Source organism: Idiotropiscis lumnitzeri, chromosome 7, assembly GCF_059441095.1.
Source record: "Idiotropiscis lumnitzeri isolate Australia: NSW breed Sydney's pygmy pipehorse chromosome 7, RoL_Ilum_1.0, whole genome shotgun sequence".
Lineage (NCBI taxonomy): Eukaryota > Metazoa > Chordata > Actinopteri > Syngnathiformes > Syngnathidae > Idiotropiscis > Idiotropiscis lumnitzeri.
In genome coordinates this window covers 6,641,187-6,660,095 of record NC_142397.1, presented here as the reverse complement: position 1 = coordinate 6,660,095, position 18,909 = coordinate 6,641,187, and the positions used below count along the sequence as shown (strand labels likewise).

The 18,909-nt window shown below is 41.7% G+C and overlaps 1 protein-coding gene across 1 annotated transcript in view; it reads right to left on the bottom strand.

The window, feature by feature from the left end:
- The window catches only part of sipa1l3 (signal-induced proliferation-associated 1 like 3), a 50,096-nt gene extending 32,173 nt beyond the window's left edge, over nucleotides 1-17,923 (bottom strand). The window contains exon 1 of the mRNA XM_088300792.1: nucleotides 17,764-17,923. The gene's annotated coding sequence lies outside the window, so the exon portion shown is untranslated. The remainder of the gene's footprint in view (nucleotides 1-17,763) is intronic.
- Between the last annotated feature and the right edge of the window lie 986 nt (nucleotides 17,924-18,909).

The following is an 18,909-nucleotide window of genomic DNA, read 5'->3' as shown; positions in this document are numbered from 1 at the left end:
ATAACGAACAGTTCTGCCCGTTGAAACACATGCTATTTTGTTGAAGGAGAAAAAAAAGAATGGTTTTACAGCGGAAATGTCCGTGTGTGAGGTGCTGCAAGTTGTTTCAAGGTTCTTCCTGTAACCGAATAAGAGCAGTGACAGGCTAATGAGGCTAACTAATGACGAGGCCTCAGGAAGCGGAGGCCGCCGATGGGGACACGAGGAGATGTTAACGTTAAACGAGGGATGCTGGGGAAATCTGAGAATGACAACGTAATTCTCTTGAGAGACAGAGGCTGGGGACTAATGAGCAAATCCACTAAAAGCCACACTTAATTTCTGAACATTTGAAGTCACCTAGAGGTCAAGTAATGATTATCACGTGAGGTTTGGATACTACATAGACATAGAAATACCGCTGAAGGATAATACGGTGATATTAAATCAGCTTGACTGAGGCCATCATTTATTTTAACGGTCTGTTTGGAGGCTGCAATTTGTGGCGCTATACTGGGTTCTTGTGACAGATGTTCCCAATCGTTTGTTGACCCGAAGTGATAAATGGAACACTTCAGCATAGGCCTGAGCGGTTCAAGTGCGCCGCAAATTACAGCCTTGAAAAAATGACCAATAAAGAAAATTAATGGCACTGTATTATTTTGATCCGGGCAATCCAAATAAATTGGATATAGAGTACAATCCAATGGATTTACCAGATGTAAGCTCTCACTTGAGCAGGCCCCCCTCCCTCAGACTGTCCAAGCAAGGGACTACCATCTCTCTACTTCTTGGGACCGGATAAGGAGGAGGTCGAGCCAGGGTCAAGCCTTAATCAAAAATTCCTAAAGCACAATCTTTCATTCGGCCCCATCAGATTATTTAATCAGCGCAGGGAAAGAAAGGAGCCAAAAATGGGATTTTAAGGCTAAGAACTTGCTCTAGTAATGTCCAAGACACTCCAAACCACCAAATCAGTCATTTCCTTTCACTTAGTTAACTTAGTTACTCGTTACTGAGTATAAAACCAACAAATGCAATAATTAAAATAAAAAATGCAAATGATCATCAGCAAGCTCTGAGATGCCGGATAACGATCCCGATCATTTGAATCTGGTGCATTGGAAGAGGGCGAACTCTAAAACGGGCTGGATAGGGGGCTCTCGAAGACCAGACTTGGGCAGCCGTGCTGTTATACACGTGCTTAAAGATTGTTGAAATTATGTGCAGCGCGAGAGAGAGAGAGAGAGAATAATGAAGTACTCAATTGTGGGACTTTCGAGTTTTTTCATTATTTCAGTTCTTGATTTTGGTGCATGGGTAAATCAAAAAAATTGTGTGTAGGCATGAGTAAGTTGCTCAACAAAGCAGCACCCAGTTTTCCAGGACGCAATGTCATATTTGATTTACAGTTGACAGTTGAGCGGGTGTGGTGGTAGCCCATTCAGCGGACACGCCCACAACAGAGAACGGAGCAAAGAGAAGGGCTTTATTTTTCATGTATTTAAGCGTCTCTCTTCTCTGTGGTGTGTCCCATTCAGAAGTCATATTTATTTATTTATATTTTCAAGGGACGGTGAGTAAAGGGACTAAGAAAAATCATCACTTTTACACACACTAGAAATGAGTTTCATACAATAAAGATGATATCTGAATCAATGAATGCATCCAACTAATCAACTAGGCGTTTTTCTAAACATAATTACGATGCCTGCGCAAGTGAGGGACAACACTAATTCATCAAGCATCACATGAGACAGAAGCGCAGCGCCTTGGGCACCACCGCTAATGACTTCGCCATTAGTTGTTTTTATCTTTGCTGATCAATGAGAAGTGACACGGTTGTCCTCGTTGTAGCCACCTACTCTGAATGATGCATCAACAAATACATACTGTACGAGCGGTGGGATCAAGGAGAGCGTGCGCATGAATGTGTGTACCAACAGTGCGGTTAAACAAAGAAGGCCTTACACACAAATGCAGCCAGTGTTTCTCCTCTCACTATTTGATTTTGACACGCCCCCCCCCTCAACCCCTACAAATGGTACCATTGACACAAGAGGCAGTTGGGACCTTATTGTATTAAGACTGTGAGTGCTCAAAGGAACAAACCAGCTGATTATTGGTAGATCAGTTTACAACCCTCCCCCCAGCGTGAAAGGACCTCTCTGAACTGTGACATTGGAGATGGTGAGGGTTTGTACTACTTGTCCTAATGAAGTAACCCTCACTTGAAACATAAATATTGCTGAATGTCCGCTGACCCTATTGGTAAATAGGTAGGGCAAAAAAATGACTTAAGGGGCCCACAGTTTCCTCTGATGCCAGCTACTGTCGACCTGCAGAAAAGCAAAGATTTGGCTAAAAGCCTCCTAAACAACTGATTGACATACAGTGGAAACCACTGAGGATCAAAACAATCCTTTTGCATTTATAAACAATTTCTAAATTGGCAATAATGATCAACACTGTAACAATGATAGTCAAACACATTCCGATGTTGGAAAACGATACGATTTCAGATTCCATGATAAAGATAAAGATATTAGTCCCACAATGAGGAAATTTGCTGTGTCAGCAAAGATAGAGGTCAATCAGAGACGGCGGCGTAATGTATATGGCACACCATTGCAACTTTGTTCTTTACCCTTACTGGTACCATTCTGATATGATATCACAAAAACGGCTTACGTAGTCCTGAAGCCTGATGCTGACATCGGCTTGAGGTCATATGCGACATGAAGTTATTTGTGTGGCTTAATTTAGAGGATCCATTGTAGAGCCAACAAGCAGCAAGGTTCAGCCAAATGACAGGACACTAAGGACAAAACCATATCAATTTGGGCAGCGAGCTGAAATGTGGATCAAAGCTTGTGGATGAAATAAATTATGATTTAAAAAAAAAAAAAGAAGAAGCAGCAGTTAGTATACACGTCCACGACCCCAAACAATGCTATCTGTTGGCGGGCTCCTAGCAAAACAGGAAATACAGCTTCGTTGTAGCAACATACGCTTCACAGGAAGGGCGGCGGGCGAGAAAACCAGGTGAGCTAGTTCCACTATGCTGTGAGTCATTATAGATTTCACAAAACAAAGAGTTCCAGCTTTAGTTGTTTTGGTTTACCAACTGAGCATACGATGGGTGCCTAATAATAGTTATGTAAACGGAAATTTTGCAGATTACATTTTACTCTAAAAAGACTAAATTTTGGTCCCAGCAGACAATATTATAAAGGCTGAATATATTACTCTCAAATTATACTTGGTTTTCTGGGACCAAATCTAGTCTTTTTAGCGTAAAATTTGTCAAAAATGTACTTTACTGCAAAAACTCCTGTGTACAGAATGTGTTTGCTTAATAAGTCAGGTGATAGCTTACATGTGGTTCTGGATCGGCAATATAAAGACTTTAGAAAAAAAATGTGTATATGGCTAACATAATGTTTCCAAGTAGACGTGCTGACAGAATTTCTACCTTGTGATGACTAATCCTGCTGCCTCACAAAGTCGCAAAGCTATCTTTAAAGCAGTTGTGGACGATTTCTTTACTGATGTTAGCTGCGATCTCTTTCAAAGAGCCATTTCCATGATGAACAGGAAGCTGATTTCAAATTTCTCTCCACTTTGTCATGGCATCTTTCCAAGACAGACAGACAGACAGGAAATACAAACACACAGTGAATCCCAGATCTCCCTGTGTGTACAAGCTGTTTGTTGGGTGTGTGACACAACAACAAACAACAATGTACTTTGAGCTGTGTGCACACACACGCGCACACACCATGCGCAAACAAGCCCACACGCACAAACATGTATGCCCTGCCCATGTAGGCATCTTATTAGGCTTTGGCCGCAGCCACCCACGAACCACTTCGAGCTGTGGTTTCTTAGTCCTGTTAAAAACACTGAAACGTGTTAAACAGATGGTAGGTGGACTTCACTTCTTTAGCAAAGGGTGTATGCTTTTTTTTGTTGTTCCACTTTAGTTTGTCTCCTGTTAATAGTTCAAACAAAATTTGTTGTATTTTGTTGAGAAGTGGAGGGAAGGTGTGGTAGGTGGTTGGATCAGGTGTTAGTACAAGGAGCAGGTGCAGGCCTGTTAAACTCCCGAGATAAGAAGGGTTCATTCAACCTTTGAAGGTGGAGGATTTTACTTGAGGACAATGAATATACTTGGAACCTAAATCCCAAGGCTAGGGCACGAGCGCCAATTTAAACTTTTCAGAGACATCAGTATGAGGTAGAATTAACTTGAAAGAAGAGAATATTTATTTCTGTCAAAGTTGTGAAAAGTGACAATGGCTCGTCGAAAAATGTGACATGGAGAGGAAGGTCTTGAAAGATCAGTCAAAATGCTCCAAAACGTCTGGCCATACAGAGAACGAACTGCTTTGGAAATATCTGACAGTCAATGAGTTAAAAAGTTCCATTTTAAATTATTTAGGCTTGCCGACTTTCTTGCCAAAGGGTTTTCTGTTTTGTCCTATCAGTGAATGTATTTCAATGTTATGGCAATACATGCTGTATTTTAGGAAGTTTGGGTCCATAGTCAGGCCAGACCTTCCTGTCTGACAATTGGCCAGTTTCTGACGACAGTTAGACTGGGAAGTATTTGTATTCCCCATTTCCAACGGCCTTCCTTGGGTAAACAAGGAACCTAGCATGTGGTATGTATAAACCAACAGTATTATACACCATTGTCTCAAAAAGTCAACATTTATTCTGACTTTAAGATCCAAGAATCTGTCTATGAAAAGGTTATTGAGTGTAGATGTCTTTGGTAGTCATAAAAGAGTAAAATCACAAAAGAATTAGATATAACATCATCGTGCTTTATGACATGTGTGGAACATTACAACATAAATGTAAGAAAAATCTTTCATGAGATGGTAGTAGCATAGGGGTACTCAGCCATTTTTGTCCTATGGACTGGTTTCACGTAGTACAGTTTCACCTAACACAATCTTTTGGTGGACTAGCATAGAAAAAAAACAACACAGCATTATGCTTGTTTCGCATCAACGAGCCAGTCCCATCTTGGGGTAACAGGAGACGATGACGTCCCAAGTGTGTTACATAAGTCCAGTCTCCTCCGTAATTTTGTTTTTGTATGATTTTGAAAATACAAGTTTTTACAGACTCTACAGATCAATTATTATTCTTTGTTCAGTCTCTATCCCTGTCCGTGGTACCAAATGGCCCAGTGAGCCCAGTACTGGTCCACATTCCAATGGTTGGGGACCGTTGAATGACAGAATCTTTATTGGACCACAAACAACATATCAGTCGGTTCAAAACAACTTCAATAAAGTGTGTGGTAAAAGCGCTAAGTTATTCATCATACCCTTCCAGACATGCGCGGCCTTTAAAAGACAGAATTAGTCTTTGTTCGTCATAATTATTAACATTCTATTTTCCTAACTGACACGGAGGGGAGGTACCCAGACCAAATATTTGAGATGAGGAGAGAATATAAGAGACAAATGCACGTGAATCATTTAAACAAGTAGATCAGGGAAATATGGGGCTATACAACAGAACAAATCTGACAGAGAGCAAATAGTACAGCAATGGAGACAAGAGTGGCTGACCCCGTTTCTACCATGAGTATGCTCTGTCATGGGGGGGCTAGGGGTGGTTTAGTCCAGACATAAACCTACAATGACAGGGCCACTGCTCAAGCATCACACCCCCGCAACTGTAGAGGCTTGACACACGAATGCACAATAGGTACAAATCACGACAGTTTTTGTACCATCCACTGAGAGACGGTGAAACGAGGGCTCTTTATCATGCCCTCTGCCAACCCGCTTCCACTCAGCTTGCATGTTCTTGAGAGGAAAACCGATTAGCAGAGAAATCAAGTGGGTTCAGATAACCTGCAGCTCAACCGTTAGCAAGCCGAAAGAGATGCAATTTGCATGAGTATACGAGGCTAACTCTGGGCAAGTTGCTTGATATGATTCATTCATTCATGATGAGAACCCCGTAGCAATAATTAAGTGTTTGCATTTCAGTTGATAAGAGCTATTATCAATTACAGAATCAACACACTGCAATTCACGATGGTTTCAACGAAAGAAGCAGGTGCGCTTCTTCAACTAGTTAAAAGTGGGTGCACTATTCTCAGTGGGAAAAGAAAAAGTTCTGAGGTTTTAAGGCATTTTTACACAGTCACCAAGTCTTAATGGGGAATCATTTTCTTCTTTGTTAATTTACATACACACAAAAAACACCTTAGATTGTTCAGTTTGTTAAAGAGACACCTGCGCATGACTTCCACTAATTACAACCCAATTAGTGTAATAGTGAGTTATTTTTAAATTATTTCTTTTGGTTTTTAGGCCTGTTCCTTTATATAAGACAGCAAGTAAAATTGGCCTGCGGTGTACAAAAGGTTGTGAAAGCTGCAGTGTATTGAAAAATGCAATGGACTATCACATCATAGCAGAGTAGAAAAAAATGTTGGTTGTTTAACTCCAAGTACGGACTCTTTGACAGACCGAGGCTTAATATGGAGTCCTTTAATTTAAGAAGGTAATCACTTGTTTTACTTGTAGATTTCCTCTTCAAAAACCACCATGTGTTTTGACTCTAAGTTCAGACTTCGTGAATTGTAGTAGACACCAGCATTTCCCTTCGCAACTTCCACCTTTGCTTTTCACTTCCACTTGTAGGCCTGTTGAAAAGATGCTGCGTTCTACATTTTTTTTTTTAAGAGCAAGCCAAGTCCATGTGGGGACCACATCAAGAATGCAAGGAACGTGGCTGCATGAGCCTGTTTTATTAAGGGAGGGAGCATGCTCAGAATAATTTGGGGGAAACAGGCGTGCAACGCTGGCATAGGATGAACTTGCGAGAGTTGTGAGTGGACCGCATTCAGAGCCCTGGGGGTCAAAAGCCCAGCAGAGCAGAATTTAAAAGGAGGGGTGGAGGGGTGGGGGGGGGCAAGTAAACATGCTACAGTGGTGCCGGGACACTCACTTCAAACAGAGACAGGGTTGCTGTGATTTATTTATGACCAGGAAATTGCTTTCAGTTCACGCACATCTCCCCAACTCATTGAAAGATGTGCAGATCCACACTTGCATAAAAACGTCATGCTGAAGTAACATACACCGTGTGACACTTGAGCATTACCGGAGAGTACGACGGGCGGAGCAGCTGGGAAAAACAACCTATCAGCTCACTCCGGGAGGAGGATTTAAAGCACTAATCTCACCGTTTTGGCAGGAGACCTCGAGATGGTGTGCTAAGTGGGTTAAAGCACACCCAAAGACTAATAATCGCCTCCCTCGCGCCTCTCTCAGTCTGCCAACACCAGCCAAGAGGAACACTTTCAAGTCCCGCGGAAAACTTGGACAACAATGAGGGTTATACTGAATAGAAAAGACATGCAACTTAATCTGAAAGGACATTTAGAGCACAGTGAATCACAGTGCACACAGGCCGAGTGTTCCTTGCCCTGGGGTGCATCTTTCTTTTTATAAGACCTGCTGCTGTCTTTCCTCACACACCTCCTCTAACATGTGACCACGTTAGTGTATATCTACAGGCTACCGTTTCAAGCTTTTCCTCTCAAGTGTGTCATCTTAATTTTGTCAAATTAGAACAAAACCCTGTCTGTCATTGACTTGCAATATGTACAAGGTGTGCCCTTGTTCATTGATGGACGGTGTGAGTTATATTCCAGCACATTTTAAAGACCCCGTAAAGCAGTGGTCCCACGCTGCAGTCAGAAAATGTGGCTTCATGTTAATAAAATACCCCCTGTTTTTGTGGTGCTCGTTCATGCACATTATCGTTGTTCTGTGCCGTCTATGGCATCACCATAGTGACCATATTAAAGTGAAAATAAAAATGTACAGTGTATTTGAGTTAGTTGTTGCATTTTATTATTCGGCAACACTCCTCCACCCCCCCCCCCCTTCGCGGTTGCCGGTCCTCAAAAGTTATGGAGTTATTTGAAGCGGTACGTGGCGGTGTTTTTCTAAATAAATAATATGTTTGAAAATACTTGCTGAAAACATGTTCAAAGACTAAGTTTAGGCAATATGGTGTTAAAACTCTTTAGGATTTTTTTTTTAAAGATGATTTGGGGGGGCGTGGCTAAAACGGCACAACATGACGTAGCGACAGTGTGCCAGTCTAGCTGTTTGAAGTGAAAGCAACTTAAATTCAACATTTGAAAAAAAAATAATAAAACTGAGGTACCTTGACGACTTAAAAGTGCCTGTGGGGACCCTTGTTTATATTCTTACTAAGAAAAGAATGACCTATCTAGATCAATGTCACTATTTTTAATGGCATGTGAGCTTTACACACTCACACTTAATACACAGACTTGAAACTTCAGTCCTGCAGCAGGGCTCTGATCCAGCATGGTGCCGGGCCCCTGAGAAAAGAGGAGCTGTTTGCCAGCAAGACTTTCGAGTAAGAGCAAACACAGTGCAGTAGGTCCATTGAGACCACGCTGAAACAGAGCTGCAGACAGCACTGTACAAACTGACACTGTGAGAAAAGAGAAACGATTAAGAAAGCAGCCAGAAAGGAGAGAGTGAAATACACCGGCGCAAATATCACCAGGAGTAATTCTTAAAAGGCCACTGCATAATGTTTTTTTTTTAATATACAAATGTTTGAGCTTCTTGGGTGCCTCATCAGATAAGCTCTATTAAGGCTCTACGCAAAATTAATTGTCCTAATGGTGTTGTAAAATGATCACATTCAACAGTAAATTGACTGTGAAAAGAAGCCGTTAATCAATTATTTGTTATGGTAAAGTAACTGTTATACTTCATATGATCCACAAACTGGTCTTTCAAGAAGATTTCATCGCTGAAACATGATATTTAACACCTATTATCATAGTGCCCCAATACTTTTATGCTTTAGAAGTACCAAGCTTAGAAAACAGCAGTAGTGCATTATAGGGTTGTATTATGGCAGCACTGGGACTTTTAGTCGAAATTCTTAAGCTATCGAAATCAAATCGATACAATCGGTCAGTCCCCACGGGATATCAGGCTTAGTTTTTAGTAGTACGTGTAGGATTAGGCAAAACAAATGTGCGGCAGGCGGTGTGCTCATATGAAAACAGTCTCGTCAGAAAATATACTTTGAATCATCTCAAAGAGGCCTAGACGAGCAAGGTGTGGTTCCTTTCAAATCGCAGCAACTATTCAAAAGACAATGCCGGATGAGGTACGACTAACTCTTAGGCATCAAACTCCAGAGGTCAATATCGGCCTAAAAGCGCCATATGGTTCTAATGCAGCTGATGTAATTTATGTATGCTCGTTGGTTGCAAGGTCAGCGAATCAATCACAAAGAGGAGTTTAAGAATGAGTTGTACAGATCTCAGCCCTTTAAAACTATCCCAGGCATTTAGACAGGCATCTCTGAAGAGGAATTTGGCCAGCAATAACAGCCGAGCAAAAAAAATGGCTCTACTCCGAGCGGCTGCACTGCTGGAGTTCCGTCATGTTCACTCATCTCTCTCTTGCAGGCCCGGCCAGTTGCATGGCGCTGTCACAACAAGCTCAATACATCAATATATCCAGAGGTCCTTTCTCATTCTCTCGGTGTTTGGTTAAGAGCGTGTCCAGGGTGTGGTTCCAGCACAGCCGTGCATGCATGTACGCCCACATTCAGCTGCACGTGTGTTTGTGTGTGTGTGTGCTCTGGAAGGCAGACACTGGCCTACTTGTTCTCCAGGCATAGACTGGAAATGTTTGATGACCTGCGATAGTCTTTAAAAAGGTACCAATCATGGAAACAAGGGGAATGAGCCAAGCTGGACTGAAATTAAAAAATGCAGCCTGCAGGCTCCCGGTGCGGCTGCCGGCATTGCTGTCGGATTTCGACGTGGGAACCATAGGGAAAAACAGCCCAGTGTTGACACCTCTGCATGCGAGTGTGCACATTCACAGTATGTCAAGTGCAACTGCATACAAGAAATATGTCTGGGCTGATCGGGGAAAGAAGGAAGGTAAAATGACGTTTTGGGCACAACAAGTGGATCAAACAGGTTTGTAGCAGCGGTGAGCTGATAGCAATGACCTTCAGCAAACATACAGTCTCCAACTAGCATGCACGGACAAAACATCCACTGTTTTCCCCCCCTTTTGCCTTTTCATTAATCAAACTCATTGCAACGAGGAAATCCATTCAGCAATACACACCATCTCCAGAGACACAGCCGCACAATAGGCGGTGTATTTCTACCCGCACGCTCACACAAACTCCACACACTCGATCCCCCCTCTGAGGATCTACCAAACACTAGAGAGGGTTGAATCCCATATCCACAGTGTTTTCTATCACACTGCTTCATCTGCTTTTTTGTATCCTGCTCCTTTTCCATGGTTTGGTCTCGTCATTGTCATTTCTCAGGTGACGCTTTACCTAACATACACAAGCAGAGGGTTATCTAATCACAACTTGGTTGCAGAGTTCATGGGCAAAACACACAAAAGGGGGAAGGGAGGGTATCACATGGCCTGGATAGAAACTCTGCTTCCGACTGTGACCACATTCTCATCGACTCCAAATTGTCAGTTTTTCTCCCACGATGATAGTGAGGCCTTGTGTTGCATTAAGATACACCCAAAATTGTGTCACTTGTTTCTTCATCCTCCACTGCTGGAAATTAAGAAAGCTTTTTCTCCCATTCAAAGAAGCACAAAGTTTGAGTCTAGTTGGGAATTCATTGTGCAGTAAGATAGAAGGAACGGTTTATGTCTGACCAACTCCACTGTAACTATGCCTCCGAAAAAAAAAAAAAAATCATCCAACTGGATATTTTCACTCAGTTTCAACCCTTCATCCAACACTCCATGGTAGATTCACTCACCCAAACACAAATCACGCTAAGGGATCTTCACTGTCACAAAGACGGACGAACAATTTGAGAATCAAATAACTGCAGTTCAGTACAACTGTATTGCAAAAGCATTCCTCCTCAGACGATTTCCTTTTTCAATTACAGTAGTGTAGCACGTCGTGACCCTGCAGTGGTGTTATGTGAATTGTTGTCAGACTTCTACATCTTCTGTTTACTAAGCCATGAAGGTGTCCTAATACGACTGGATGAGTCAGAATGTGATTAAGTCAGTGAATCGGAGGAATGTCGGGGAACATACGTCTATGGCGGTCGGAGTGAGGACGTACTGTATTTTGAGGCTGAAACCAAGCAGTTTACAACTGAAAAATATTTGAGTCATAGTGGAGGACTTTCCATAGTCGACACAATGTAGTCTATTTAAGTAGTGCTCGACTGCACCCCCTTAAGCCTTAATTGTTTTGAGACGCAATTAATAAGCAATCAATGCCACGCAATTGACCAAATTCCAAACAACCACTTAACCAAGTGATAGATTATTATTCGCATTTCTCGGCTTTAAATCCCTCTTACCATTCAATAAATTCATTATAACACCAAGAAGTAAAATAATACTGGGCACAGTGAATTTCTTCATGGAAAACAAAACCTCAAGATAGTCTTATTTGTTATAGAATGAATGAAGCGCAACAGGAACTAAAGTGAAATTGGAGCATGAATGCAATGTTCCCACAATATGTCCGCAGCGTACAATTATTTCAAAGTCAATCATGGCGACAACATTGACAATTGTCATGCTGTGTGGGTTTTCCATTATCTCCATGGGCTTGCTTTTCAAAATAGGATCATGAAATTAAATAAGGCTCTCTTTGGAAGCACGCCTTCACAGCAGCAAACATCCATATGCATTAACATACCATACTCTTTCAGTGCATCAATGGCGCTTCTGTGGAAGCGTGGCAGGAAAGGCCTGCATGACAGTGACAAATCTGATTTGGAAATGAAGGAGGAGAATTTACTTTCTTATAGAGTAAATCCACATAGTTCAACATGAGGTATTTGTGGAATGAGCGCATGCTACATTCAATTAGCACTAAAATAATGGCTTAACAGTCCGCAATTGCGAGTCACCCGCAACGGGAATTGTCAAAAGGCGAAGCGACCATACGACTGTACGCCCAGCACAAATAAAAGGGAAAACTCATTTTAATGTTGCATCATGAAATGTTTCAAATTGATGCTGACGAAAAAGCAATCAAACACACAAATGTTGAACACACAACTTGATATTTGCGGGTGGTGTTGCACTTTTTTTCTAACATTTTCTCGCAACCCGCGACTGCCTGTAGGTGAGTGAATGCAGAGTGATGTGAGCGAACGTTTAGAAAGGAATCTGAGGAGTAGTATCACACTAGAGACCAAAGAGATTTTTCTGTGTTTTACTCACATCCGGTCATGAACTGGCTGTGACTAATCTCTTCAATCTTTAGGACACAGCTCTGCTCTCTTTAATGCAGAGCCTGTGATTCACATCTTACCACACACACTTCCTGTCCAACAGCTTGACCTCTAGTAGAAGAGAAATAAAACACTAATGCTATTTCACACCAAGGGACTATGAAGTATGCGGTCGTTATTGCTTCGCAGCGCGAAACAAAAATGTGTTCAGGGTGAGCATAACAATTCACATGTTCAAAGTAAGACAACTTTGAGCTGCAACTTTAGACAAACTGCAACCACTGAAAACTTCATTGAATAACATCTAACGACATTGGATCGATTCAAGAGGCTTTTCTTATTATTTATCGATTCATTGTTACAGCCTTAGTTTAGTGCATATTAAAGAAGTGTACCACACCAATAAAGGATCTACATTTTTTTGCCAGTTCTTGTATAGGAATGTTGCCGCCAATATATATGAAAGACAAAACAGAATAACACTCTGCTCTCCCCCTCTGTCTTTGTTTTAATCTCTTCAAACGTAATTGTTTTATTCAACCAACCAGCAAAAACTGATAAGCACGGTGCAATTATGCATGGCAATAAAGCAGCATCATTTCTCATAACCAACCAGAGTACGACAAGAAGAAGAATAGTCTGTGACTGTAACCAGGGTTTAATAGTGACATTAAAATTAAAGCTTGAAAGTGATCTTTGGATGCAATGTGGATTAAATGCTCAGGATGCGAGTCCGTGTGCATGTCCGACTCTGGGTTAATTCACTCCTGTTCTCGGCCATAAAAACAGATGGCGGCCGAATAAGATGCCATCTAGGATTTCCTCCTTCCAGGACTATTTTGGCATAGAGTCGCAACTGCAAAATAGCAAGACACTCCCTCACATGCATACAAAAACACATGGGCCACCTGTTACCCGCTTCCTCTTTGTTAAAGCCTCAGGTCAGCTCTGAAGCAGGTAGAACACTTACGTACTTCAACAGGCCAATGAAAAAAAGACAGCGAAGAGACACATGCACCCCCAAATTGTGACAATTCATAGCAATGACTCTATGAATGCTTTGGAAGCTTCCAGAACAAGGCTTCTTTCCTGCAGAATGAATGGACAATTGCTGCTTTTATCATCAATGATCTCTGGTGCCTTTGACGTCAATATTCCCACATGATAGAGGCATGCATTATGAAGAAATATGTGGCGATATATGGAGATATGAAACGTTAACGTTATGGAGCTGGCGAGCGTTATATTAGTTGCCCTGCCTGTGGAAATGTTCAATGGGGACCTTCTTGTAGCATTATTGTACGGAAGCCCTGTGTAAATAAATGACCCTTCGTCTGGTAGTGTATATATATGTTCGCTTTGGATGCACATCTGCCCTATATTTCAGTCAGAAGTCCTGGTTTTGTATTTGAAGTGTCCTGTCGACGGATGGAGGGCTCTGACTCTGCGGCCGGAGCTGACCAGTGGGAGGACACGAGGCCGAGCTGTGGCAAGAAACGCCGCTTCGACATCTGTGTTTATCCTCCATCGAGGTGCAACAGGCTATATTTACCCCAGTCGAAAACAGGGAAGTCAAAGGAAGGAGGATGCAGTCTGGGATTTTTGCCACGTCTGGTATAGCCATTCACTTTCACATCCACAGTGAACATACCGTCCCTGGCCTTTATATTTGGATTAGTGAAGAAAGGGCCTGTTGAGGTCACTTACATACAAGAAGTGTGATATTCTCAATCCTCCTCCACACAGATTAGCAAACAACACATGGGAGGAACTTTCAAGCCTTTCCCAGCTGAAAGAGCTTAATCGATGACTTGTCTGGTTGGCCAATGCTTTATAGTTACAGTGGAAGCTGTAAAGCAGAGACGTCTCATTGTGTAAATCAGGTACCTGTTGACACAACCGGGGCACGCTGATTTCTAGATAGGAGCCTTAAGGGGGACGACTACATCACAGAGAGTGGGAACAGGCTTGCACCAATACTGATAATGGCAAAAGCTATTACACCTTCGGTTGTACAAGTGCGTTTGCTTCGAATGGCACAACCTGTTCACATTAGACTGATGGTACTGCAGCATATTTCATGTTACATTTCAAAACAACGTGGGCCTCATTGTTCATGCAAGCACATCTCACAACAGTGTGGTAATAATCCCCTTATCACATTATGGTCTTCATAAATCTTGAGAAAGGATATGACGGTAAATGACAGGTGTTTATCCAAAGGTATGTGCATCATCAATTTGTCAAAGTTTATTAAACATAGGGAAGTCAAGTAATAAATCGTAATATGTTCTACGCGGGGCACACGTCTTCACAGTGTATTCTGATTAGTATTGCATTTGTGCTCTTAGACCCCAAAAGGAAGTTGCATGGTCATTTCACTGCACTAAGTATGTATAAATGTTGTAAATCAGTTTACTAATCATTAATGTACTAAACAGGCGTCCACCGAGCTTCTGGTAAAACTTTTTTAAAAAAATCTTAAAATGACATATCTACAGCAGATCACATTTGGTCGCGCACATAACACAACACACACATGTAGTCGATGCAGCTGTCAGCTTACAATGACACAGTCCAGATGACATCCGAGGCCTGAGAAAGATTTTGTCATAGTTGTGATGGATTGCGGATGAATTTAAGTGTGTGTGGCCTTTCTCCCTATCACTTTTCCATTAGCCTTCATTTACCTACGATGCAATATTTAACTAAGACGTCTCCTCCAAGGATAAAACAGTCTAATTTTAACAAACACCGGGAGGTCTGCCAGAGTCATGGTCTGGGAGGGAAAGTTCAATGTGGCCCTAGTGCCAAAATGCTGTCGTGCCTTGGAAAATCTCACAAGGCTCCCCCTTTGGAGAGATTTGATTGCTCACTCACAGAATGACAACGACGGAAATGCTTGTGTAAAGAACAAAAAAAAGTCAAAAGCGGATGAGTCACCTCCAGCCAGGCATACATGTCAGTGATTCACATCATGTTTACAGGTGAAACTTGGGTGGCCCAGCTTCCATTTTCTTAATGACAAGGTGCTTTGTTTCAAGAGAGATATCTACTAGTGAACGTTGCAGCTGTATTTTGCTATTTCATTGGTTTGATATTTTACAGGATATATGGCTGCTCCCTCTGGTTACATAACCAAAGCTTTCTAGAGACTTTTTCTATGAGGAGATTTGGACATGTCCGAAAAAAAAAAAGCACAGGTGTGACTAACATTTATGGATTAATTATGAATGAATTCCATGTAGCTGCTTCGGGTCCTGTTACCTTCCACAGGGTAACTGCGAGAACCGGGTCACCTCGCCAAAACAGAGCCACTCACGGTGTTAATTTGAACAACTTACACAACGCTATTATGGGGGAAAAAACTACAGTGGAAATTGAATGTATTAAAGCTGGTCAATTTAGGGAGTTTAACCAAAATTAAAAGGTTGTATTTCTAATTATTTGAGTTATTCGATTGTTGCAGTAAAAAGTATTTGTAATTTGTGTGTGTTATGTTTGGAAAAAAAACTTTGCTTTACTTACAGTAATAGTTTTTCATTTTCTAATTGTGTAACGGAAATGTTAAAAAGAGACAATTTCACAGTTTCCAATGTCTAAATATTACACGTTAACTTTTACTTGCAAGACAGAAGATAATGTTCAAATGTTGCTTAATACATTGCCTGTACTGTACGTTAAACAACACATACTTTTTGCCTACAGACTTTCCTTTCATAAAAAGTAAAAATCAATTTTCACAGTAAGAACATAGCGTTTAAGAGAGCCTTCCTGCACTAGTGTATCATCATCACCACCATCCTCATCTGATGTTCCAACCACAAACTTGTTGCTGCACTCCCTCATGTAACTGCACGTGTATTACGTTCCATATTTTTTTTATAGGCAAAGAGTCATCTTGTGCGGTGTAACTTAAAAGAATCAACACAACTCACGACTTGTCGTGCTACTGGAGAGGCAGCATGGTCAAGTAGTGGTTAGTATGCTTGACTCAGGCATTCTGTATTTAAATATTCGGACTCTTATTGATTGTTGAATTTGTTTTTTCCTGCCGCGGTTTCCAAAAATGTTCAACTTTACTTGGGCACTTGTGTTAATAGGCTTACAATTGACACCCAAGGCGTTGCGGTTTTTGTCATCATATGATTCTCTTAACCGTGGTGTGCCAACTGACATTGTATGAGTGTTGCAAAATTCAAAAAGTTAGTTACGTTTTTCTGTCCCTGAATGCAAGTTCAGCACCAGTTTGAGACGCATAATACTCCAACACAAAGTACAAATTATGCTATTCATGGCAAAGATAATCAAAATAGGATCTGTTCCAGAAAACCCACGCTGCACAAGGTCGGCTACCGCCACTGATGATAAACGTTGAACTCCTAATAGTAGCATGCGTTTGCACAAAGCCAGCAAAAGACATCCAAGAGAGCTGCACTGGAATAAACTGTTGTGGCACAGAAAAACCTCTTGCAATTTACATCGCTGCTTCATCAGTTGTATGCAAAAGCTACAAAGCCTAAAGTTCTATCAGAATGATACATGAAACGATTTTTATCCAAGATTATAAACCAGCAGTCGTGGAATCTTTCTGACGCACATCGGATCTGAAATGCATGTATGAAGTCGCAATGAGACTTTGATATTTATATAAACCAGTATAGATCGTTTATAACGCTGGCAGCACCATAATAGTCAGTGACTAACTTGGCAAATTCACGTTTAATTCTGTATGCTGTATACATAAGCGCAGACGTCTTTCAACAACAGCACAGTGTCGTGCACGTCCAAACACGCCACAGCGTGAGAAATGCTCCCCATTTGAAACATGTTGCACGAAGGCATCCAGGTAAAACGGGCCGCGTTTGGCTCGACCACATGAACATTTGGGCAAGCACGTCGAACCACATTTCCCACGCCGACTGCCACAGGCAACTTCCGACTGCAGCACAAGCTACTACTCTACATGGAGAGCTCGTCCGCGTTTGGGGAATGGGGGGGGGGGGGGGGGGTAAGAAGCCTGCGCCCCCACCACTAACAAAGCTCCCATTGTCTTGATACTGTAGTTTTACCGTGTCCGCTTGGAACCTGACGGTTGTGACGAACTCAGGTGGTGAGAACTACAAACGGAATATCTGCAGAGCGTAGTGAGCATGCGCAGAACGACGACCTGGGTGGCTCTATGAGGGCAGTTAATAAAAGTCGCCGGCGTAAGCGACAGGCTATTATCTTGAGTAACCCGCTGTGGGTTGAGTGAAGTGACGTGAAGAGCCGCTGAAACGTTTTTCCAAGTGGAACGTCCGAGTCGTGGTAAAGACGCAACGAGTATCATTTGACTGAAAGTTGGCGGCTTCGGGCAGCTTCCCCGAGTTCAATGTTTGCCTAGCTCGCTAATACCGCTCTCCACTTTTTTTTCACCGCTTAAAAATAACCCAGCCGGACCACTTGAAACTGTTATAAAGAGCAATGAGAAGAGATCTTACCTTTATAAAATTGCGACGAGGGTCGTCTTCCGGCTCGAGCGGCATTGAATTTAGTCTCCTGACATGGTAAGAAAAAATAAATAAGCAGCCTTCAGTTGCTGTTCCCTGAGCGAGACGTTGCCAAGAATGCTCAACCGAAACCACGGCGGAGCAGAGCGGTGCTCGACGTCACTGCGCATGCGCAGACTCAGCCCACGGCCAAGGGGCAGCACTAATGAGCTGGGACGTGTAGTGGACAATAAATGGCCTTCTGTGAAATGAGAAGTGGAAATTGCACTTTTTTTGCACCATCAGTTATTTTTAGTGCAAAAAATATCTGCATGTTATTCACATGAATAAGAACGATTGGTATTAGAACCACTCGACGAATTAATTACAGTAATTGATCGTTTAGTGCTCATATCGGTCAATAGCGACATCTTGTGGTTGGAAGGCACACTGTTGGGCTTCATGGTGCCTTCATAAAGCTACTGGTTGTAGCGCAGTGGTTCTCAAACCTTTTTTCACACTTAGTATCCCACTTAAAAATAGATCTATGTTCAAAGATTAATAATCACAAAAAAAAAAAAAACAAGGGCATACCGAATATATACAAAGATGCGTTTTTGAGTATTGTGTTCGGTATGACGACGTCACCTCCCGACAATGAAGTTGCCCCTGAAATAAGAATTTAATCTTTTCACAACCTTCTATTGCCTAATTGATATATCGTGATATTATAGCACCCGTTACCAAAATATCGCAAACATATTGTGTTGTGACTTACTCTGCGATTCCCTCATGTCTAGTACAGATATGAGATTGTACTACACTCTGTAGACACCAGAGTTCAGTGTCGCGCAAAAATATTTTACAGTGTTACCCTATTAATACAGTTCTACTCATACCGTCTATAAATAATATGACAAACGTTCAACGTTATGCTAAAATAAATATTGGAATAATTAGGATTTTATGGCTTATTTTAGTTTTTATTATATTTTATTTTAAAAAATGTATTTTCAAACGATGATACGAACATTTCAATATCGAGACGCTCTATTCATACAATCTGGCAATGAAACAGAACCGAGCCAATTAGCAGTAATCCGTTATTATTGTGCCACGTTAATGATTCATGAGCTGTCACGTTGATGTAGGTCAGCG